Source organism: Pogoniulus pusillus, chromosome 14 (assembly GCF_015220805.1).
Source record: "Pogoniulus pusillus isolate bPogPus1 chromosome 14, bPogPus1.pri, whole genome shotgun sequence".
NCBI classification, from domain to species: domain Eukaryota; kingdom Metazoa; phylum Chordata; class Aves; order Piciformes; family Lybiidae; genus Pogoniulus; species Pogoniulus pusillus.
Window position 1 is genome coordinate 18,387,809 of NC_087277.1, and position 24,054 is coordinate 18,411,862.

The following is a 24,054-nucleotide window of genomic DNA, read 5'->3' on the forward strand; positions in this document are numbered from 1 at the left end:
AAAGGTGAGAAAAGTATCAAAACCAGGTAGGAATTTGTCAAGGGTTAGGGGTGGGCTAGCCACTAAATGAGTGATAGATGCTCTCCATTAACTCCTCACCCTTCCCAAAGGGAAGAGAAAGGGAATAAGGGAGAGAGGCTGATGGGATGGAAAAGAAACTAAACCAGATGGAATGAAAAGAACAAAGTGAAATAAGTAAACATAGATACAAAGCCAATAAGGAATTCAACCACCTGATGACCATGATATCACCATCATCACTGATCCTGTGGGTCACCTGCTCTGTCCACTCCTCCATACAGATGGCACCTCTGACTTCCTGCACAACAGCATGACGCACAAGATTTAGCAGTGCCCTTGGTCTGCACAGGAGCAAGTCTAGGCCAGAACCTTTCTGCAGCCCAACCCTTGGCAGGAATTCTTCCCATGATCCACTGGCTGTGCAAACCTGTCCTGAACTTCAAAAAGGGCCAGCACAGAGCAGAAACTGAGCTAAGAAGTGACATCCCTGAACAGAATCAGTTCTGGTCTAGATCAAACCAGAACAGTATTTAACAGCTATCCCTTCCTGTATGTTCCCAATTCTCAGTTAGGGAAGATGGCAATTCTTCTTATATGGGGTAAAGAACTGTACAAACCACTCCAAAACCCACATGTTCATATATGAACTTGGGGAAAAAAGAAGGAAAATCAATCAGCTAACAAAAAAAAATAGTCACAGACCTGCCCATAAACCACTAACAAAATCGTATTTGAAATACACAGTTTAAAAATATTTTCCATAAAAGTCAAAGGCTAACTTTCACAGCAGAGCAGGTGCAGGATAGGAGAGACTAAACTCAGAAATAATTCAGAAAAAAGAATCTCAGCATGAGCTAGCAGTGTGCTCGAGCAGCCCAGAAAGCAAATTGTGTCCCAGGCTGCATCAAGAGGAGTGTGGTCAAGAGAGGTGATTCTATCCCTTTTCTATGCTCTTGGGAGACCTCACTTCAAATATTGCATCCACTTTTGGTGTCCCCATTACAAGAAGGACACACAGCTGTTGAATTGCATGCAGAGGAGGACTACAAGGATGATCCAAGGGCTGAAACACTTCTGCTATGACGATCGGCAGAGGGAGCCGGGGTTGTTCAGTCTGGAGGAGACTTCACAGGAACCTTATAGATGCCTTTCAATATCTGAAAGGATCATACAGAAAAGCTGGAGAGGGACTTTTCATTAAAATGCCTAGGTATAGGACAAGAGTTAATGGCTTTAAGCTGAAGGAGAGTAGGTTTTGGCTGGATCATAATAAGAGGTTCTTCAGTACACAGGTGGTGCAACTCTGGAATAGACTGCCCAGGGTGTTGTGGATGCCTCCTCCTTTGGGGTGTTCAAGGTCACCCAAGTCTAGTTGAGAGGTGTTCCTGCCAGTGGTGGAGAGGTTGGGGAAGGTGACCTCTGTGGTACCTTCTAATATAAGCTATTTTATGATTCTACCTTTGGAAAATATCTAGAAAACATTCACATATAGAATTTTACTGAAAACCAGTGGAAGTTATTGTCCACCTCATCAGTTGCTCAGGGAAGTTAAAAAAAAAAGGCAGCTCAGATGTGATTAAATCCAGCAGGCCAGAGTAACACAAGCACCAACACTGTGAGCGAGCAGGGCAAGCAGCGATTTGGCTCATTAGTGCTGATTTGTGACACCACTTGGAAAAAAATCAAGGGAATTCCAGAAGAAAAGCGAACGCTGAATCAAAGCTAAAGGGTAAAACAGATAATACTGTGCTCATTAATGGCCTGCCAGCCTAACAACAAGTCCAGGAAAAGAAAAGAGAAGAAGAAAAAGAACAAAAAAAAAAAAAAAATTAAGAAGAAGAAACAGTCAGTGTTGGACTCAATTATTAAAGAATATTTTAATTTCTTGAGGCACTGGGGGATTTAACCCTTGCTTTCTCTCCAGCAAGGGATAGCTCAAGGTATTCCTTCCCTAGCTCTTGGTAGCCCTTATGTTCAGCCACAAGAAACAGTCACTAAATATTCAAATAAATATGGATTTATGGAAACTATACATTAATGAACTTAGTATGATGAATAAGGGTGAAACCACTGAAGTCTGAAAGGCAGAAGACCATCTTGAATGACCAAAGGAAATCAAAACATCCCAGAATAAAACATTCATCATCCACAGAATCATTTTATTTGGAAGAGACACTTAAAATCAAGCCACACCATTAACCCATTAACACTGACAAGTCCACCACTAAACCATGTTTCTCAGCACCACACCTACACAGATTTCAAGTCCCTCCAGGGATGGTGACTCCATCACCTCTGGGCAGCCTGTATCAGGGTCTGACAATCCTTTCAGTAAAGAATTTCTTTCCCAACATCCAACTTAATGCTCCCCTGACTTAACTTCTCCTACTCTCTCATCCTGCCATTTGTTCCTTGGAAGAAGAGACTTAATCAAAGGTACATTTTGGTGTAACTTTATCCATTTTTTTTGATATGGGAATTATCATTAACTGACTCTTTGATTAGCCAAATAAGTTAGCTCACCATAGATGGAACTTCAAACTTGGTCATAGACTAGAAACAAGGTGGAAGTCCCCATCAGGAAGGATTATCCTAATTGGAAAAAAAAAACCCCTATCTACTGTGAATATTTAGAAAAACGAACAACAACAAAAAAAAAGGCAATGAGAGATAATCCAAGTTTCCCTCCCCCCATTAAAAGATATGCTATAGCTCAGAAGGAAAATAACAGAAGGAAGAGAGATTTAAGGTATTCGCTACAGAAAAAGTCAGACTAGATAATGAGAGTGATTCCTCTGGCTTTGTAATCTGTTTCTCAGCTGCCACTGCAGTCACTGAAGCTCAATGGCAAAGCTCAGCACATGCATGAACACAAGGACCATAACTGACTTGGCGGATCATTTGGAAAGGAGAGACAAAAGATCTGGGGTGGCTCCAAGCAGCATTACCCAGAAACAAGCAGTGCCACCCAGTCTTTCCACAGCTACAGTATGTAGCATCACCTTCCTTCACTGAGGTGGTAGACATCCTACCCCTAGAACCATTCCAGGTCAGGTTGGATGGGCCTCTGAGCAATCTGATTTAGTGGAAGATTGCAGAGGGTTTAGACTAGATGACTCCATCTGTGGAGTCTCCTCTGGAGACTTTCAAGATACATCTGGATGCGTTGCTACGTGACCTGCCCTAGGTGATCCTGCTTTAGCAGGGGGTTTGGACTTGATAATGTCTGAAGGTCCTTTCCAACCTCTACCATTCTATGATTCCATGATCCCTTTCAACTCAGTACATTTTATGTTTCATTAGCATCTGGGTGCTATTTCTAAAGCATTTTCTCTAGGACTATTCTGCTACTGATGTTCCTGTTAACTAAGTGAACTTGATTACTCTCTTGTAGCTCAGTGTTATTTTGACTGAAAAAAAATTGATTTGGGGCACAAATTAATTTTCTTTGGGATCAGGTTTCTCCAGCATTTCTTTAATTCTCTTTACAACACAGTAGGATGATTGCCACTGTGACAAGTAGCTCTGTTCTGCCCACTCATTTCACTTCTGTCTTTGCTTCTCCTCCTCCTGCCTTTCCTTTCTTAATAGAACCAAATGAACTGCTTAATTCAAGTATCTCCTTTGAAGAACATTGTAGGAGCAAAGCACACCAGCTCTGAGCTTGCACACCTGAAATATTTTAGCAAGTAACAAACCCAGAAAAAACTAATAATAAAAATCCCTAAAGCAACCAACCACCAGTCTCAGGAAGCCCACTAACTCTCATTTTTTAATAAATCATCTCTCCTCAACTCCAGCATCTTGAAACTTAACTCTCATTTTCAATTAAATTATCAATGGCCATGAAAATAAAAGCTAACAATAAAATAAAAGTCTTTGTGAGGATGTGTCTTCTTCCCTTTCTCTTCTCCCCACATTCTTTTTAAGTTGTCTTCAAACTCCCTTTTGTGATGCTCTTTAAATCCAGTGTCAGAGTTAACCCCCCAAGGCAAGAAGGGCAGGAATCTTGGGTCATGAGCATGTAGCAGTATGGAATGAATGCCAAGTAAACCTCTTTTCTAGAGAAGTCATTTTGGAGGCAACCACCATCACTCTTCCCTTGCAAAACCATTGCTTTCCTTGGGTACTGGTGTGAAAGAGTTGTTCCATATCCCAACAATGTGAAACAGAAACCATACGATGGACACTAAAAACACTGAAAAGCTCTCTATGATCTCTGGTCAACAGGAAAGGATAAGAGGTTAAATTAGACTAGGTTAATGTGACTGCTTTGGGAACTTAGAAGCATAGAATTACAGAATGGTCTGGGCTGGAAGAGACCTTTAAAGGTCTTCCAGTCCAATCCCTCTGCAGTCACAGCACAGACACCTTCAATGAGATCAGGCTGCTCAGAGCCTCTTTCAATGTGACCTAGGATGGTTCCAGGGATGAGGCATTTACTGACTCTCTGGACAGGCTGGGGCAGGGCCTCACCATCCTCATAGTAAAAAATTGCTTTCTTAGATTTAGTCTGAATCTCCTGTCTCACATTAAGCCCACTGACCCTTGTCCTGTCACAACAGGCCCCAGCCAAAAGTCTGTGCTCGTCTGGGACACAGGACCCTTTAAATACTGAAAGACCTCAATAAAGTGTCCTGAAAGCCTTCTCTTCTCCAGGATGAACGACCTTGCCATACAAAAATTAAAGCTCCTAACAAGCATCAGCTTCCTCAAGACCCTCCCCAAGATCCCCAGTAACTCAGCATGCACATCATCTTCCAGCACAGCCTTCCTCCTTCACTTAAGATTCAGAACACTGCTGTTTAGCCCTCTTAGTAGCAAAGGCAAAGTAAAAGAATTACTTTCAGCAGAAAAAGGTGAACCTATGTCACATGAACCTATGGAAAAGAAGTCTCCTTTGCCAGTAAGATCAACAGGGTTTTGAAGTCATGATCTCATTACTTGAGACTTGTGCCAATAGTAGTCATAGAATGGTTTAGGTTGGAAGGGACCTCAAAGATCATTTAGTTCCAACCCCCCGTCATAGGCAGGGACACCTCCCACTAGAACAGGTTGCTCAAGGCCTCATCCAACCTGGCCTTGAACACATCCAGGGAGGGAGCAGCCACAATGTTCCAGTGTCTCACCACCCTCACTGCACAGAACCCTTTCCTAACATCTAGTTTGAATCTCCCCTCTGCCAATTTAAACTCATTGCCCCTTGTCCTGTCATTACAAGACCTTGGAAATAGTCTCTCCCCAGCCTTCCTGCAGGCCCCCTTCAGAACATAGCTTGGTCAGATTCACTCTGTGCTGGGTCAAGAACTGGCTGGATGGCCAAGCCTAGAGAGTCGTGGTGAATGTTGGACTCCCTCCAGTAGTTCCTTTTCTCTCTTGAATTGAGAAGTCAATAAAAAAAGAAATCACCCATTTCCCCAGGAGCTATTTACATTCTACCCTTGCTTTTGTCTTAGTGGAAATGTTTAAATTATACAAATATATCACAACCTTACTCTTCTTCATTAAATATTAAAAGGGTAGGTGGTTGTTTTGTGGATTTTTTTTGTTTGATTTTTTTTTACTGTTTAATTCTTTTTTCCCCTTTTTAATTTAGAAACAGAAAGCAAAGAAAGAACAGTGTTCAAGCTCTCATTAGTGCTGCTCTACCTAAATTATTGTATTGCAAACATACATCTTCCTCCTGTTTGCACAACATTTGTATGATAAGAGGAGTTTACAGCATTCTTAGAATTTCACCTTGTACAGTGTTTCTTCTAAGAAAGCACAACTACAAGCAAAAATCTCTTGTGCAAGCTTACTTAAGACCCTGAACATTGTCTAGTTAGTAAATACAGCATTAGGAGGAGAAAGAAAAAATACATTTAGGAAGAAGAAAAGAAAAAAAAGTAAAGACTAAATGCATTGCAGTGGTGGATTTACACATACAGAAACTTAGAAAGCTTGGAAAGACAGTTCCTGATTTAGGTCACAGCTTGAAACAACTACTGGTTTTCTTCATTACAGGTTTGGAACCTAGGAAGAAGTCAGAGATGTTGTTACACAAGTTTTTAATTTAGGGTGGATGTAAAAGGCTTGTCACTCTTTCCATTTATCTGTGAGTAAAGGTACACACAGGAAATCAACATCGGTATTCACAAGGCCTGGAGAAATTGTCCTCAGAAGAAAATCCTCAAAATGTAGCTAAAATAGGCAAGGGGCAAAATACGAGGCACATATGAACTGTCACCAGCAAGACCCAAATGTGCTTCAAAGCCAAGAGGAACCACGGATGCAGGAAAGTGGAGGAAATGGGTGTATCAGGCACCAGGAGAGCAGCAAAGTTCCAGCTTGTTCACTGTACCATCCCTCTTTCCCCTCGGTCAAATCACAAAGTTTTATCCACCCTCAGCAAATCCATGATTTATAGCACTATCAGCCTTTCTATGTATCATTCCACAGCTGCTCAGGAAAAAGCTGTATTTTGGTAGGAAGATGGTGTAGTGGGTATAAAGAGCAAGCTGGAAAGTCCGAATCTCTCTATTTCGCTTCCACAAGAACGTCAACAGAACTTTGGAATGGAAGACCACCTCTAACAACACTTTTTACTACTGAATAGCTCCATTTCAGTCTCTCTTCATACATCTTGGATTCCCACACAGCCAACCAGAAGCTGCAAAATGTCATGTCTGTTATTAAAACAAACATCCAAACACATTTGTCACACTTGGTTCACAGCAAAAGATGCCTCTTTTTGGGTGAACTCTCAGCCTGCTTCAGCAAGCTGAACTCTCTCCCACAAACAACTGCGTGCCTTTTCCATTATTCATATTCCAAATTGCTATTTCTCTGCATTAGGAAACAAGGACATAATAACAAGAGTTTCATTTTCATGTCTTTCAGTGAGGTGAAAATGCTGTCGATGGTTTTCCTCCTCAAGCAAAAAGTTTGCTGGACCAACAGTCTGCTGTAATTAAGGTTAGAAACCTCAATTAAAAAGAAAATCCAGTTTTTTGTATGTTGTTTTTTCCTGAAAGAATCACTGTTCCTGTATGTGATGGGTGAATTATAGAATGCTGCCAGATAAAAAGTGTCATATAAATATAAAATGACAGGGAGTATTAAAGACTATTCTGAGTTTAAAATCGGCACACAGCAGTAGCAGGTTCTCAGAGGTGCTGGACCAACAGGCAAAGAATTTTAGATGGAAAATAAGTAATTAGAGAAGCAACTCCAGTCCTTGGCCTGGCTGCCATCCCAATCTACAGGGCATTTTTTTTATGGCCTGAAGCTTTCACTAGTTCTATATTGACAGATGGAGTTGAGAAAAAGAGGGGGAAAAAGGAAGGAAAAAAGCTTTATCTAGGAGCCTTTCCATATTAATTAAAAACCTGCTGATGAGATAGAAGCAACAAAGCAAATCATGTTGTTGCCTATGGAGCATCCTCAAATGATGGCAGGTGCTGGCAAATGCTGATTATCTTCTTGCACCTAGGAAACTTCTTGAGGTCTGCTCAAGTTCAGAGGAGCCACTTTCCTCGGTGCTTATTCTGCTCCACATACAAAACAAACCAGAGCCCCCACCACAACAACAAACCCCAAGTAACCGTAAAAAACATAACACCAAGTCGAAACCACAAAAGACACACTAAGGACAACACATGAGCCACTAAAAAAAAAGAGAAAAAGTTGTATATCTCAGCCAGTCAAGCTGCACTAGCTAATCTCCTGTGAGTTCTTCTGGCACCAATTACCCTCCCAGCCATCCATCCAAGCTCAGCGTGCATCACCTCATGCAGCTGCCCAGAAGAACACTGCTGTGGAGACGGACCAAGAGGCACCACTATAAAAGGAGATTCAAATCAGCAGGGAAGGGAATCAAATCAGATGACCTCCAGAGGTCTTTTCCAACCCCCACCATTCTGTGATTCTGTAATATGTGCAAACATAGTATATTATATATGTTATATAAAATAAACACGTGTGCAAATGCAAACACATATTCAAATAACTTAATACCAAACATACTTGGTTTAATGGGTTAAGCACCAGCACGTTACCCAGACAGATCTTTTCCTCGTCATCCTTTGTCACCTGGGGTGCTCAAGCAGACCGAGGGAACATCTCACCTCTCTTCCCACCCCATTTATTGTCTGCCTTTATTTAAAAGCTATTCGACATTTATTTCACATGCTAACTGCAAGGATATTCTCCATCCTTTCAAAAAAAAACAGATGCTACCTGCAAGATTTTCTGTTCTCCCCAAAATAGGTGGGGATGATGCAAAGAATAGTAATGGGATTCCCCTCCAGTTTCTACCATTTTTTTTTCTTTTTCTTTTTCTACATTCTGAGTTTCCTTTGCAGTAGAACTTGAACGCATTAATCACTGAAGATGAGTGGAAGAAGCAGGAGGGGGAGGCAGGCATAATACAATTATAACACCTCGGTCAATCTATTACAGAGCTGCAGGGGAGAAGGACAGAAAGATCAGGAACCCAGCAGTTTGTGCCTGCCTTCAATAAATCCTGCTATTCCCATGTGCTTGGCCAGCACAGCTTCCAGCCTCCAACACCTTCAGCATCAGAGGTAGGAGCTGCCTGTCCTGTGCATCGTGGCTTACTCTAGCCAGACAAGAGAGAAGGCATTCTGGCCCACCTGGCCTGATGCAGATGGAATGCAGCAGAGCTTTTGTTAGAGCAGAATGGACGTGTAGGGCAAAGAATTTCTTTCTGCAAAGTTTTGCAGGACATGAGGGCATTAGGATACTGGTGCCACAACTTACCAATGCTCATTGATATCTAAAAGGCAGGTGTCAAAAAGGATAGGGCCAAATTCTTTTCTAGTGGTGGCCAGTGACAGGATAAGGGGCAATGGGTTAAAACTAGAACACAGAGGTTTCACTTGAACTTAAAGAAAACTTTACCAGCTGTGAGGGTTAATGGAGCCTGGCGCATGCTGCCCAGAGAGGTTTCAGTCTCCTTCTCTGGAGACTTTCAAAACTTGCCTTGATATGTCCCTGTGCAACCCTATCTGTATGACTCTGCATTGGACCAGAGGATCTCCAAATGTCCCATCTAACCTTTACCATTTTGTGATTCTGTGATTTGCCTGCACTATGGGACATCTGTGGCCACCAGAGTAAGTGGTTTCCTGCAGCTAAAGCCAAATTGTAAAACACCATTTACCAAACACCTTCACCTACTTCAGGTCAGAGCCAGTCACTTTTTTCCTACAAAACCCAGCACTTGCTCCCATTAGTAGAGCAAAAGTGAGCGCCATGAGCGAGTCAGGAGCCTGCTTTGCCTTGAACTTCATTGGGAATGCCAAGACCTCAGGGTGGATGTGGAACACTGACATTATATATAAGGGAGGGGAAAATACCAATTAAATTCAAATTTTCATTGCACAAATGAGGCACTTGGAGTATGGAGAGGAACAAAGTCCTCGACCACGTGCCACAATGTCACTTCCAGAGAGTCACTTGCCTGACTTGCACAATACTTCAGATGGCAGTTTTAAAGGTTATGGCTGAAGGGGCTCTTTCAGCAAAGCCTTCAATGAACTTTGAGCAAGATAAAAATACACACATGAACAAGCCCACAACAAGAGCAAGACAAGGGCAAAACTTTCAAGCAACCACTGCTGATACCTACAGGGCTGTTGCTTTGCTTGGGAAGCCTTTTTGCTGCCCTGCGCTCTACAATACTCTCACAAACTCATTTCCTAGCAGGATCATTCATAGCATCATCCAGGTTCAGTAAACAGCAAGGCATATCCTATCACAAGGTCAAGAGCAATCTAGAACTGTAATTCATATCTGTCCAGCCAGGCATCACAAGTGTACAGCATCACCTACACTTGCAGGCAGAATGTTTCCATTTTCAGATCTCTGCCACCATCAGTGACCTGCTCACAAATAATCTATTATGATACCAGCTCAGAGAAATTTGGAGAGGAAGCAATTGAGGAAAACCAAGTTCAAATAGTGTTGAAAGAAAAGTCCTGCTAATTCACACACAGCCAAGCACACCTATTACTTCCCTCTACTTTGGCTTGAGCAAGAAAATTCTGAATTTACATAGTGATCCAGCAATTATCATCACCTTCCTGGTGTCCAAATTAAAATTGAAGGTAGGTCCTGCAAGGTGGGCTCAGCCCCCTCTGTGCTAGCTATTGTACAGACATCACAACAACATTCCAGTGGTGCAAGCAGGAGAGGCACACTCAATCTCAGTGACATTTCTTAGCTTTTGGGGCCAGCAGTGTAATGTAGAGGATGTATCTGGGTATTCGAGTAATGACTTCCCATAGGTCGATGGTGAATTCTCCCCAGGTAGTTAGGGACAATGACCTGGCTTTGAAACATGAGTCTCATCTGGTCCTTGTTCATCTGAGGAGCCATTTGCTGTAGCATATAGCACTGGGGAAGGAAAAAGCCCAAACACAGAAATCTAAGGTGATATTTCACTATGAGGAGGGACCCAGAGAGGGAAGAAAATGATGTATCAGATCTTTGATGCAGTAAGATTTGAGAAATCTTCATATGAGTATTTCACTTTTAAAACACCATCCTGCAGCCTGAGGAAACACATTGCACCCCTCGAACCCAGCAACAACTTTGGATTTTGTTAGGCTGGACTAATGCAGAAACATTCCACCACCACAGGGCATGTGGGACAAAGACGTTGCCAACCTTGTGGGAGGTGAGTTGTGGAGCATAGTGTCCACAATCCACCATACCCACAATACAAACATCTCACCAAACACCATCTGGAATTGAGGATGCAGCGACACAAAGCATCAATGGTCATACCACAAAATAGCCAAGCCCTCTGCCATGTCCCTTTGGTGAAAGTCTCATGGAAAAACACATTTATGACAAAAAAAATATTCATGTGCACCATGGAACTGGACAGTTTCTGGTATCAATATGCACCAGAAAGACTTGGACTTGCAATAGGCATCCTAAAGATGTGATAACCTTCCCACTGAGCCATCGGTTACAGCACTTAAATATTCAAACTGAAAATAATTTTGTTTTGGTTTGGATATTTGGGGGGGTTGCTTGTTTGTTTGGGTTTTTTCTTTCTCTTTGAAGTTGAATCCCACTTTAATATTATATCTGGGGTGAGAAGGATGCTGATGCATAGAAACATCCAAAATACAGCCAATTATTTTTTTTTTCCTAGAGAGTGGATAAACCCTGCTTTGACTTTCAAGCTGAAACCCAAGTTGTTTGTTGTCTGGTTGAGGTTCTGTGTGTATGTGTTTGATCTGGTGGGACTGGGATAGCCACAAACATGTCCCACATGGAAACAGAATTAGCACATCTCCTTTAGGTGGATGTTTCTCCTTCTAATAAGGAACTATCTCACAGAATCACAGAATGTCATGTTGGAAGGGACCCCAAGGACCATCTGCTCCAACCTTTCTAGGTACTTTAAATGAGAAGGCCCAGAATCCTGTCAAACTGAGTCTTAAAATTGTCCAGTGTAGGGGAATTCACTACTTCTCTTGGGAGATTGTTCCAATCTCTGTCCTCAGGGTGAAAAATTTTCATCTGGAGTGCAATTGGAATTTCCACAGGAGTAATTTGTACCAATTACCCCTTGTCTTTTCCATGTGACTCCATCCTCCTAGTAGCCACACTTCATGTACTGGTACATGGCAATAAGGTCTCCCCTAAGCCTCCTCTTTTTCAAGGCTGAACAAACTCAGTTCTCTCAGCTTTCCTTCATATGGTTATTCACATAATAACTCCTGTTGCTCACCACACAACATAAAATACATTAGCCTATGACTATGAGAGGGGAAGGTGAATAACATCAGCTAGTTTAAATCTTGGCTTTCTTGCTTCGTTCCACTGGCTGCAACCTTTGATGGGAGTAAAGCACCTTATGTCTGGTATCTGCTTTGGGATGAAATGAATCATTTTGCAGACCAGAGAGGGACTAAAAGCCAGATGCACTTTAATCCTGCCTGCTGTGGGTAACAGCTGGCTATTTCCCAGCAAATTGCTTTACTTATTTCCAGGACGTTTATATTCATCTACTTTTAGCTCTATAAGAAACAAACAAGGAAAAAAACAACAAAACAAACAAACCCCTCAACCAAGCAAGTAAACAAAAGCAAACAAAAAACCCCAACAAACAAACACCCACCAAAAAACAAAGGAAAAAAAAAAGGACTAGGGGAAGGGGGGGAGGTAGTGGAATAGGAGGTGAAGTGTTCATGAGCTGCATCTCCAAGATGTGCCAGTTACAAGAAAGTCTACCCATTACCAGTTTTACTTCCTCAGTAGAAATCATCTATTTTTCAAGTAGCAAATAAAATCTTCCCCAAAACTACATGAACAGATGCAGATTCACAACCACATTTTCAGCACAAATGAAGTTTCAGCTTGCAAACACACAGTCACAGGGATCTACAGATGTGAACACACATCTGCAGATTCCCACAGCAGCCATACTGCCCAGTAAGTGTGGTGCTTGGGACACAAGGAAGAGTTCTCAAAAAAGCTCAAACTCAAAATAAAATGACAAAACCCCAAAATCAGCTCTTCAAGTGAACACAGAAACTGGCCTCACCTTACTGTGCCCAGCCAATGATAGAACTATAGAATGGTTTGGGTTGAAAAGGACCTTTAAAGATCATCTAAGTCCAAACTCCTTGCAGTTAACATGGAAATCTTCAAATACATCAGGTTGCTCAAAGCCCCAAACATCCTGGCCTGGAATGTTTCCAGAGATGAGGCACCTACCACCTGGGTCACTGTTTCACCACCCTCATTGTAAAAAATTTCATCCTCACACCTAGTCTAAATCTCCTAATTTTAGTATAAAACTGTCACTCCTTGTGACATGACAGGTCCTACAAAAAATAACGTCCCCACCTTTCTTGTATGCTTAAGTACTAAAAGGCTACAATAAGTTCTCCCTGGAGCCTTCTATTCTCCAGGCTGAAAAACCCCAACCATCTCAAACTGTATTCACGGCGGAGGCATTCTATCCCTCTGATCATTTTGGCAGTCCTCTGCTTACCTCTTGCTGCTTCAATCTCTAGCTTGTTTGTGACCAGCCATCTCAATCCATATCACAACAGGCTTCCAGTAGTCATACAAGCATCAAAACTTCTCTATATAAGCAATACTCCCTCATGCATCTCTTTCATGAATCACCCACTCCCAACATTCAGTTTGCAACTGCAGAGAGACTAATCCTAACTGATCACTAACAAATTCTTGCAAGGCTGCACCATGCCTGTCCACATTTGCTTCTTAAGGCAACAACTGTCAAGACATACCAAGACAAGGCCTTCTCTCAAGGCATCAAGTAAAATTTTCCATGCTACCCACCTGACACTAGAAAGTGTTGTTTAATTAGGGTGACAGGAAATGGCCTCAGGTTACAACAGGGGTTGTTTAGGTTGGATATTAGAAGAAACCACTGAAAGGGCTCTCAAACACTGGAACAGGCTCCCCAGGGAGGTGATTGAACCTGCATCCCTGGAGGTGTTTAAAACATGTGCAGATGTAATGCTGAGGGACATGGTTTAGCATCAGACTTGATAGAGTTAGATAATGGTTGGACTCTATGATCTTAAAGATTTTTTTCCAACTGAAACAATTCTATGATTCTAAATACCCACAGAGGAAAACACTAGGCTCAAGGAAAAGCTGGAGTTTAGGTTTCAAGGTTAAATAGAGAAAAATATGGAACTATTTTGTAAGATTAAAGCATTTTAAGTGCAGGATCTGCTTGAAATTAATCTTCACTACTTGCCTTCAACCTTCTCTCTATGATGTCAGAAGGTGCCTGTGATGCTAGAAGTCCATGTGCTTAGCAGCAAGAATAAGTGTTTTGCCATAGGAATAAAAAAGCAATGATACTGTAACAAAAGCATCACCTGCCCAGCCCCAAACCCATTTCCCTCCTGACAGACACTCCTGGGCTGAGAATTCATGCTCTGAAACACTCCACAATCTCCCCCTTTCCTCAAGCACGAGGAGGATGCCTGTTTAAGTCAAGTGACAATTTACAGCATACTAAGAAGAGAATGACTGAATTTGGGGGAATGATGATGTAATATGGTGAAAAATAATAGTTAAAAGCTGAATTTGGCTACTTCCATCAGGCAGCTAAGAATCCATCCTCCTCCTTCAGTGGCTCCATCCTTCACCGTGTTCTTAGAGCATCCTGTTGAAAACTAACATTGAGCTCCCACAGCCTATATATAGCCATGACATTTTTATTCTGCTAATTGACTTAAGAAAAAAAAATTAAAAAAAAAACCCCAAACTTTTGAACTACCTAAGAGCAATAGCATAGAATTATGTTATTTGAAATGAGTGCAAAGTCTTTAAAACGGCAAGTGTGCCATGGACAAGGCTCTCTGCAGGCATCTTCTCCTGCCTGTGAGGATGATGGGTATTTTCAAAGAAATAAATCTGACTTGTAGCTTGCTTCCTATCTCATAGCCCTTTAAACAGCATGGTCTGTATTCTTACCAGTGCAGCACTGCTGACCTTCACACATACATTATTACAGTCATTAAATTGCTTTATGAGAATTGCTGCTGAGATAGACCACTCTGGACCATTCACGGCCCAAGATAGTGACTCCACACCAAGAAGGGAAAGGATCAGAAGATTTTGATGCTTCTCCTTTTTATTTTTATCCCTTAATTTTCCAAACAGGTTAGCTATAGATAGTAAACTTATTACAATGCTGCTGTGTCCTACTCCAGAACCACCACTAACAACAACTTTGCTACAGAGTCTGTTTGGAAGCCTTTAGCTACAGGTGTTCTACAGGAGTGAGTACTTGGTCCAGTATTGATCAGTGTCTTCATCAGAGACCTGGACAAAGGGATGGAGTGGACCCTCAGCAAGATAAAGAGAGACAACAACTAGGAGGCTACAAAGATGCTGAAGGGACTGGAGCATCTCCGTGAAGAGGAAAGGCTGAGAGATCTGTGAGTCTTTAGCTTGGGGGAAAGCAGCCTGAGAATCTCCTCAGAGCTCAGCAAGAGATAAACAGGGTGGGGCAGCAAGACGATGGGACCAGACTCTTGTCCGTGCTGCCCAGTGACAGTACAAGAGACAAAAACTAAAACCTAGGAAGTTCCACCTATACATAAGGAAAAACTTCTTTACTTTGAGAGTGATGGAGCCCTTGACCAGGATTTTCTGCCTCTCTGGAGACTTTCAAAACCTACCCAGATGTGTTTTTGTGCAACCTGCTCTAGGCAATTCTGCTTTAGCAAGGGGGGGAAACTAGATGATTCCCAGCGGTCCCTTCTAACCTCCACCATTCTGTGGCTCTGAAAAGCAACTAGATTTAGTTCTTTAACATTCAATTCAGGAACAGAGTTGCAGTACTTTAACAACTTTTTAGTTGTCTGAAGCTTTTGGATCTTGGGGAAAAAGAGAGAGAAGACTGATTTTAGTGTGCACACCCAAAGAGAGCACATTTTATTTCTTAACTGGGACCTTCTAATGCATCAGTAGATGTCACACCTTTGCAATCCACAGTAAGCACATGTTCTGGCAATCAACACATCATCACTGCTTGTAGAATCAGCAGAAATGGACCAAAAATGGAACAGACATTGATGTCTTTTGGCCAGAAAAGAAAGCGGATTGCTTCTCAGGAACACGTTTGGGGTCCAACTTTCCAACCTAGCTGCAAGCAGTGCCATATAGTTATTTACAGACAACAGGGGTCTATAACAAACTTTACTGAGAGCACTAGATGCTTCTTACATCATTTCAAACTACTTCAGCTATGGTTTTTGGCCTGCACCCTATGGACTATTTTGTCTTTTACTGGAGACACGACAACACTATGTCCTTCTGCCCAGCAATCTGAAATGTAAAATTTTACATCAAGAGGTCCTTTCTTTCATGTAGCTCCTCTAGATCACATATAAAGTCCAATCAGACCTCTCTGGTTGCCAGACTTGGAGTCATATATGTCAAGGATGGTGTGAAATGGGTGATCTACTTGCATGATCTACATCCTAAATTCATTTGGACATTTTCAACTAACAAAATCTCTCCTATCAAATGGATATGGGACCCTTAGAAACATCCTTCCTTTCCCTTTCAGGGGTAACTACAACAGCTTGCTCAGTGAGATGGTAGCTGTTACATCCCTGGACATATTCCAGGTTAGACTGGATAGGCCTCTAAGCAACCTTATCTAGTGGATCTGTGGCCTCTGCTTACTACTGGGAGGTTGGATTAGGTAACATGTAAAGGTCCCTTCCAACCCAAAACATTCTATGCTTCTATCAACTGGGTCATTAGTAGCATACAGTAGGTGGAAAAGTTTGGAAACAGAGTAGAACCACAGAAGTAGATACTCCTGTGGACAGCTCTTGCATATGCCCAAAAGAGTCTACAAAACCATCACAAACATAGTTTAAAACGTGATACAATTACCCAACTCTGCCGAGTCTGAACTGCTACAGAATTCATAATAGTCTATCTGCCTATTCAAGGACCATTTAAAACTATTCCTCAAAACATCTAACTAGGTATTAAATGCAGAAAAGTATTACCCTCTGATTCTTCTTCCAAGAAACTGGTGCAGAGTGAACAAAAACCTCAACTTTAAAACTCAAGCCTTCTTACACATATTCATTAGCATCATAAAGCACCCTGTACTCTGGGAGGGGTCAGAGCACTGGCACAGTTTCAAGAGAAATATAATAACACTGATCCTTCTGAAAGGGTATCTGTCAGAAGTGAGTTATTTTCTAATATTTTGTTAGTGATAACCAAGCAAAGGCAACCGGTTTGTACTTCTGCTGAAGACTTTTGCAGTATGCAAAGGAAAGGAGAGGGAAAAGGGGCAGGGGAGTGTACAGAGAGATGGAAGCTAGGCTGAATTTAGTGCAGACCACTTATAAAGGATAAGAGTGCTTCAAGGTGTGAAAGGGATGGAACAAGAAAGCTCCTGGGAAAACCATTGAAACTGAATTTTGGAAGACTTTGTTAAATGAATTTGACAAGAGCATGAGTTCTAAATGGGACCAATACAAGCTCTCCTTTGCCTCCAACCAATGGATCAGGCTCTCCTAGGCAACGCTAAGAACTTAAAACATAATTATGAAATGCAGAGAAACACAAATACAAGGAAAGGTCAAGTTTAATTTCTGCATTTGAGATAATTTTTCACACTCTTCTTCCCACTCTATGCAGTGCTGAATGTTCCTGGAGACACAAATGAAGGGATTTTATAGCGAACAACAAAAAAGAAGCCCACCATACAAACCAGATACCAGCTGATAGACAGTAGGCCATTATCCTGAAACTATAGAGACTGGATCAATAGGCAGAGGCCAGTGGTGTGAGGTTCAACAAGGCCAAGGATCAGGTCCTACACTTGAGTCATGACTACTCCATGGAGCGCTCCAAGTTTAGGGAAGGGTGGTTGGAAAACTGCCTGGCAGAAAAGGATCTAAAGGTGTTGGCTGACAGCCATTTGAATATGACCCAACAGTGGCAAACAGCATCCTGGCTTGGATCATCAATAGTGTGGGCAGTAGGACTAGGACAGTGATTGTCCTCCTGTAGCCAGCACTGGTAAGGACATATCTCAAATACTGAGTTCATTCTTGGGCCCTACACTACAAGAGGTGCTAGAGTGTGTTTAAAGAAGGGCAACAAAGCTGGTGAAGGATCTAGAGAACAAGTCTTATGAGGAGGGGCTAAGGGAACTGGGGCTGTGTAGCCTGAAGAAAAGAAGGCTGAGGCTTCCTTCATGGCTTCATTGCTCTTCAAAACTGAAAAGAGTTTGGAATGAAGCAGGAATTGGTCTCTTCTCTCAAGTAACAAGTGATAGGACAAGAGGAAATGGCTTTAGGTTGCACCATGGGAGGTTTAGGTTGGATATTAGGAAAAATTTCTTCCCAAAATAAGATTGTCAAGCCTTGCAATAAGCTGCCTAGAGAAGTGGTGGAGGGATCTGAACAATGTGTAGATATGTTGCTTAGTGACATGCTTTAGTGGTGGATTTGGCAGTGCTGAGTTAATGACTGGACTTGATGATCTCGAAGGTCTCTCCCAAGCAAAATGATTCTATGATCTCAGAAGAGGTTCGCGCAGAAGAAAGGAGGTGGGAGTTAAGATCTGCAAAATGAAGCTAAGAAATCAGCAATTTGTCCACAGCCAGAACTACTTGCAAGCAACAAAATATTAGTTGGAGATAAACCTGAGGACTCAGCCTCCATATTATAAATGAGAATAACACTGACCTACTTCCCAGAACTCTTGCAAAGCTGCTGTAGATGCCACAATGAAAGGCACTACAGAAACCCAAGGCAATACAGCTCTGCATACACAGGAATAAGGTTATCACTGAAGTGCAGCAGTGCACTTTCTGCAGTCAAGGTATCAGATAAGAGATCAAATAATACAGAAAGCTAGACAACTTTTTTTGGCGGGGAAGATAGGTTTTAAAAAAAGCATTTGGGACATACTCTTGCAAATGGTGTCCCAGATCTTTAATAATCACAAAAAGCAATATGAACATTTTTTAGATGTTAAGGAGGACTGTCTCTGGAAGAACACCACGTGATAACCTGCAAGGGGCTCAACTTATTAACTCAAAATATGGTGATGAGTTGATCCAGCCAGGACTCGCATCTATATGACAATAAGGGATTAAGGTCTTGCATGACTAAAAGGAAGCCTTCTGTGGTGAAGTGGAACAATGTATAAAGAGGAAAAAAGTTTTTGGCACAGAGAGGAAGAGGTCCCAGATATTGTACAGTATATTTAGCTGGGCTGTTGAGTTTTTTAGAAATGACATGGCTCCTTACCTGCACTCATACACCCATACAAACAAAGCTCAAGCCTCAACAGGATCTACATTGGAATCACCTTTAAAAAAAAAAAAAAAAAAAAAAAAAAAAAAAAGCTAAATTTACCTTTACCATTTATAGAAACAAGCTTTTAAATCTGCTGCTGCACCATTTATTGCCCACATTCCTGAACACCAACCCATTTGCCTGAAAGAGGTAAGAATGTACTGCCCAAAACCAGCTCTGCTGCAAACCTCTGAGCTTCAACCAAAGTCTGTCTCAGCTGGAAATGGGTTAGAGAAAAATGTGGCAAATCACAGAATCTGAGAATGGAGTGGGTTGGAAGGAACTTGTAAGGGTCATATAGTCCAACATTCCTGCAATCAGCAGGTTCTTCAACTAAAGTGGGTTGCTAAGCCCCTCATCCAATGTGACCTGGAATGTTTCCAGGCACAGGGCATCTATCACCTCTCTAGGCAACCTGGGCCAGTGTTTCACCACCTTCATTGTAAAAAGTTTATTCCTTTTATCCAGACTGAATTCCTCCTCTCTCAGTTCAAAACTATCACTACTTGTTAGGACAAGTCTATCACTATAGACTCTGCTAAAAAGTCTGTCCTCATCTTTCTTTTAAGATTCCTTCAAGTACTGAAAGGCTGCAATAAAGTCTCTTTGGAGAGCAAGTAATTGAATCTTGTAAACAAGCACTAGAATATCAGTAATTAACCATTTAGAAGACATCAGTAAAAGGGAACACACCCTGCATTCTGCAGCACACAGAGGCCTATGCTGTTTTATAGGAAACACATCTAAAAGATGCTGTGGATTCTTCATTGGCAAGAGATAATTCTCCTCCCAGCAGGACTCATCCATCCTGTAAGCATCTGCATCTGGAGAAGATGACCCCCCAGCATGAGCTGATCCATCCCATCCAGACTGCCAAGACATCAGTGCCTCCAGTGGGTATTTCACCACCCTCTGGGCTGTTCTCTCCACAATAACTCAAGCCAAGGTGCTTCCAGTGCCTCTCCTCAGAGACTTTTCACACCTTCAAAGATCTCACTCTGAAGGCATTTTTCCTCCCAGCCTAATCTTTGGAAGAAATTGACAGCTACAAAAATGTAATAAACCCAGCAGTCAGATTGTATATATATTGCAGTGTGGAAAGAATGAAAGGCTCTATTGTTAAGAGAGATAATTCCAGCAGTTTCCACAATGTAGCCTGTGCATACACAGAGGAAGAAAGGAAACTGAAGCAGCTTACATTTTGTCTTATAAGTCCCCTAAAATAACCCAGCTTCTGATCCTCAGCTCATATCAGGAGTATGACACTGAAAAGGCTAATAAAGTTCTGCCAAATATCGTATCAGGACAAAATACCTATGTGTTCACACCAGCTCTTACCAATGCATCGAGAGGAGTGATATGAGGAATGGAAAGGAGGAATCCCTGCTTAAAAATCAAATATTCAAGAGCAGAAGGAAGTATACATAGAGCTGTTTTGTTCTGGGTCATTTTCAATAGAACCACTGCAATCAACCTCACAGAATGGTATCATTCAAAAGGGACCTCTAGAGATAACCTAGTCCAGCCCCTGCTGCTAAAGCACAGTCATTCGGAGCAGAATGCACAAGATAGTCATAGAATAGAGTCATAGAATCAAGCAGGTTGGAAGAGACCTCCAAGATCATCCAATCCAACCTATCACCCAGCCCTGTCCAATCAACTAGACCATGGCACGAAGTGCCTTATCCAGGCTTTATTTGAATACCTCCTCTTTTAACACAGAGGATATTTTGTCAGTCACTGCACTGCCCCCATTCAGCAGACAAATTAAATGATGTGCTTTAGCCAGCATTATTTGTTCAAATGCATATCTTCATTGTGCTATTTGATCTGGGCATAATGTAATCACCTTTGATTACAGATATTGCTATCATCTGTTATGCTTGTAATTAATTAATCACCATTTAATTAATTTCCTATTGTAACACATCAGATGTGTTGCCACCAGGTGATGCCATTTGCTATTAGCTGGCTACTGGAGTCTCCTCCCACCCCAGGTGTGGCCACTTTGCCCTCCTTGCCCACTCCCCTTTATATTCTGCCCCAGCAACACTAGGAACTCCAAGTTAGGCCCATTGTGGGCCAAGGGATCCTCCGCCTGGCGTCCCTGGTGAGTGCCCATGGTGTGCACTGGGTGAATTGGTGGAGGATTTCAAAGGCCGGGGGGCCTGGTGGCCCCCCGGCTCGCTAGGGTTAGGCTCAATAACCATTGCAATGTACAACATAATCCACGGGTGCTGGGTGTGTGTCCTTGCTGGAGCTGATTTCTTTTGTAGGGTATTTTAGCTGTTTGAGGCTCTTGCTTCAGGCTCTGAGATGACTGCAAAAACGGAGGTGGAGAAGAACTGCTCTTCAGGCAAAGTGAGAGGTAAGCAGGTAAGGGCATGAGGGAGCAGGAACTGCATTAGGAAGGTGAGATGTGGTGGAGAATCAGATTGTTAGGAACTGGAAGGGACCCTGAAAGATCATTTAGTTAGGGTTAGCATCAAGGTCCACTGCAATAGCATGCACGGGTGCTGGATGTGTATCCTTGTTGGAGCTGAGCTTTTCTGGGTGGTATTTTAGCTGTTTGATGGTCTTGCCCCAGGCTCTGGGGCAGGGATGAAAATGGTGCTGGTAGAGCAGAGCTGTTTAGGCAGAGTGAAAGGGGAGGGCAGGGGCTGCTTAGGGGAGGTAAGGGTTTGGGGGAGAGCAGGAGGTGCTATGGATAGGTGAAGAGTGGGGGAACAAAAACAGGAACTGTTTTGGGCAGGTGAGGGGTGGTGGTGGAGGAGGAGCTGCTTGAGGAAAGTGAAGGCTGCAGATACTGTTTACCTAGACTTTCCAGAAGCCTTTAACACTGGTTTCCACAGGATTCTTGTGGACTAACAAGTCGTTTGGATGTGGTGCTGAAGAATAAGGTTTAAGGTGAATCTTGTAGAGTAGGGTTATAGGTTGGACTTGGTGAAACCTCTGAGGATCACCAACCCGGATGTTTCTGTGATTTCTGTGGCCTCAGCACCCCAAGCTAGATTATTGTGCTCTTTCCAAGTTTGTGCTGTGCAAGTCCTTTCTGTAGCTTCACTTGCTACTCAGCAGTTTTCTCTAATAATACTGGTACCAGAGCATGGGCCCAGTACTTTTATGAGCTGTAGAGCTGCAAATATCTCTTTCTATGGATGCAGTGTTTGCATGCTGTGGCTTTGGGCACAGGATACATCAGTGTTAGTGTGAGGCTAATAATAGCCTCCAAAGACAAGTTCAGAAATTACTTTTTCCCTAGGGAACAGGACATGTCTTTATTTCCTGCCTTTAGATATGCAATTCTCTTGTGGGCTTGACTGCATAGCAAATACAGTCTAAGAGCCATCTTTCACAGGATTACCAGATATTAGGGGTTGGAAGGGACCCAAGGAGATCATTGAGTCCTACCCTCTCTGCCACAGCAGGACCACACTATCTAGCACAGATCACAGAAAAATGTACCCAGGCAGGCCTTGCAAGTTTCTAGGGAAAGAGACTCCACAACCTCTCTGGGGAGCTTGAGCCAGTGCTCTGGGACCCTTACAGTAAAGAAGTTCCCCCTCGTATTGAGGTGGAACCTCCTGTGCTGCAAGTTACACCCATTGCTTCCTGTCCTATCGTAGGAAGCAAGTGAGCAGAGCCTGTCCCCCCTCTCCTGACCCCCAGCCCTCAGATATTTATAAACATGTGTTAAATCCCCTCTCAGTCTTCTCTTCTCCAGACTAAAAGGCCCCAGGTCTCTCAGCCTCTCCTCATCAGCCATGCCCTGCAGTCTCCTAATCATCCTCGTAGCCCTCCCTTGGACCCTCTCCAGCAGATTCGTATCCCTCTTAAACTGGGGACCCCAAAACTGAACACAGTACTCAAGATGAGGTCTTACCAGGGCAGGGTAGAGGGGGAGGAGAACCTCTCTTGATCTGCTGGACACACTCTTCTTAATAGACCCCAGAATTCCAGTAGTCCTCTTGGCTACAAGGGCACATTGCTGTGCCATGGATAACTTGTTATCCACCAGCACTCCCAGGTCCCTCTCCTTGGGGCTGCTCTCCAGCAGATCACCTCCCAGCCTGGACTGGTGCAGTTTATTACTGCTCCCCAGATACAGGACTCCACACTTGTCCCTGTTGGACCTCATTTGCTTCCTTGTTTGTGGTTTTTTTTTTTTTTCCTCCTTTCCCTTCACAGCTGTTTTGTGCCTGTTTTCTCCAAGGTTCATGATTTCATGGCACATTATTTCCTACAGCTGCAAGGTATTGGGCAAGAAGCAACAATGTCCAGGCAGTTTTGGAGTTTCTCCAGAGAAAGAGACTCCACAACCTTTCTGGGCAGCCTGTTCCAGTCCTCCAGAATACTTAATAGAAAGATGTTTTCCGTTATGTTTAGATGGAAAGTCCTGTATTCCAGTTTGTGCCTGTTGTCCCTTGCCCCCTGACCTCATTTTCTTAACCCACCCTGTAGGTAATCATAAGCACTGAGAAGATCCTCTCTCAGCCTTCTTCAGGCTAAACAGACCCAGGTCTCTCCGCCTTTCCTTAGAGATGCTTCTGTTCCCATGTCGAACTTCATGAGGTTCCTCTCTGCCCAGCACTCAGCAAGACCTGGACAGGCTGGAATGGCACCAGAGCCTGACAGTGTGTCAGCCACTCCTCCCAATTTTGTTTCATCAGCAAACTAGTTGAGGGGCTGTGCCATCCATTCATCCATGATGCTGATGAGTATGCTGAACAAGACTTGATTCAGTACTGACCCTAAGGGTACATCACTAGCTAAAGGCCTCCAACTAGACTTTGCACCATCAATCACAACCATCTGAGCTGTGTCCTTCAGACAGCTCTCAATCCACCTTACTGTCCACTCATCTAACCTACGCTTCCTAAGCTTTTCTATGAGGATGTTATGGCAGAGAGATTGCAATAAGGAGTAACTGCATGGCTCCAGTGCCTCCACAAATACTCTTAATTCCATTTATATTGGTAGACATAAATAGCCCCAAAACAAAGCAAAACCACCAAACTATGTCTCAAGGAAAACAAAATAAAAAGACTATGAGGCTTGGTTGCAGGAAGATGAATTGCAGCTTTTATAATAACAATAATAATTTATTCCCTTCCAGCAGTGGACAGCAAATGATTAAAGGCAAGAAAAGGTCCCCACGTGTTTGGATTTACGTCAG

General features: G+C 42.7%; 1 protein-coding gene across 2 annotated transcripts in view; it reads right to left on the reverse strand.

Annotated features, from left to right (window-relative positions):
* The window catches only part of TSNARE1 (t-SNARE domain containing 1), a 477,462-nt gene that overhangs the window by 374,820 nt on the left and 78,588 nt on the right, over positions 1-24,054 (reverse strand). The window contains exon 1 of one of the 2 annotated variants that reach the window (XM_064154391.1): positions 18,831-18,891. The exons of the other annotated variant lie outside the window; for it this stretch is intronic. The gene's annotated coding sequence lies outside the window, so the exon portion shown is untranslated. Of the gene's footprint in view, positions 1-18,830; positions 18,892-24,054 lie in introns of those variants that run through there. 2 annotated transcript variants of the gene reach the window in all.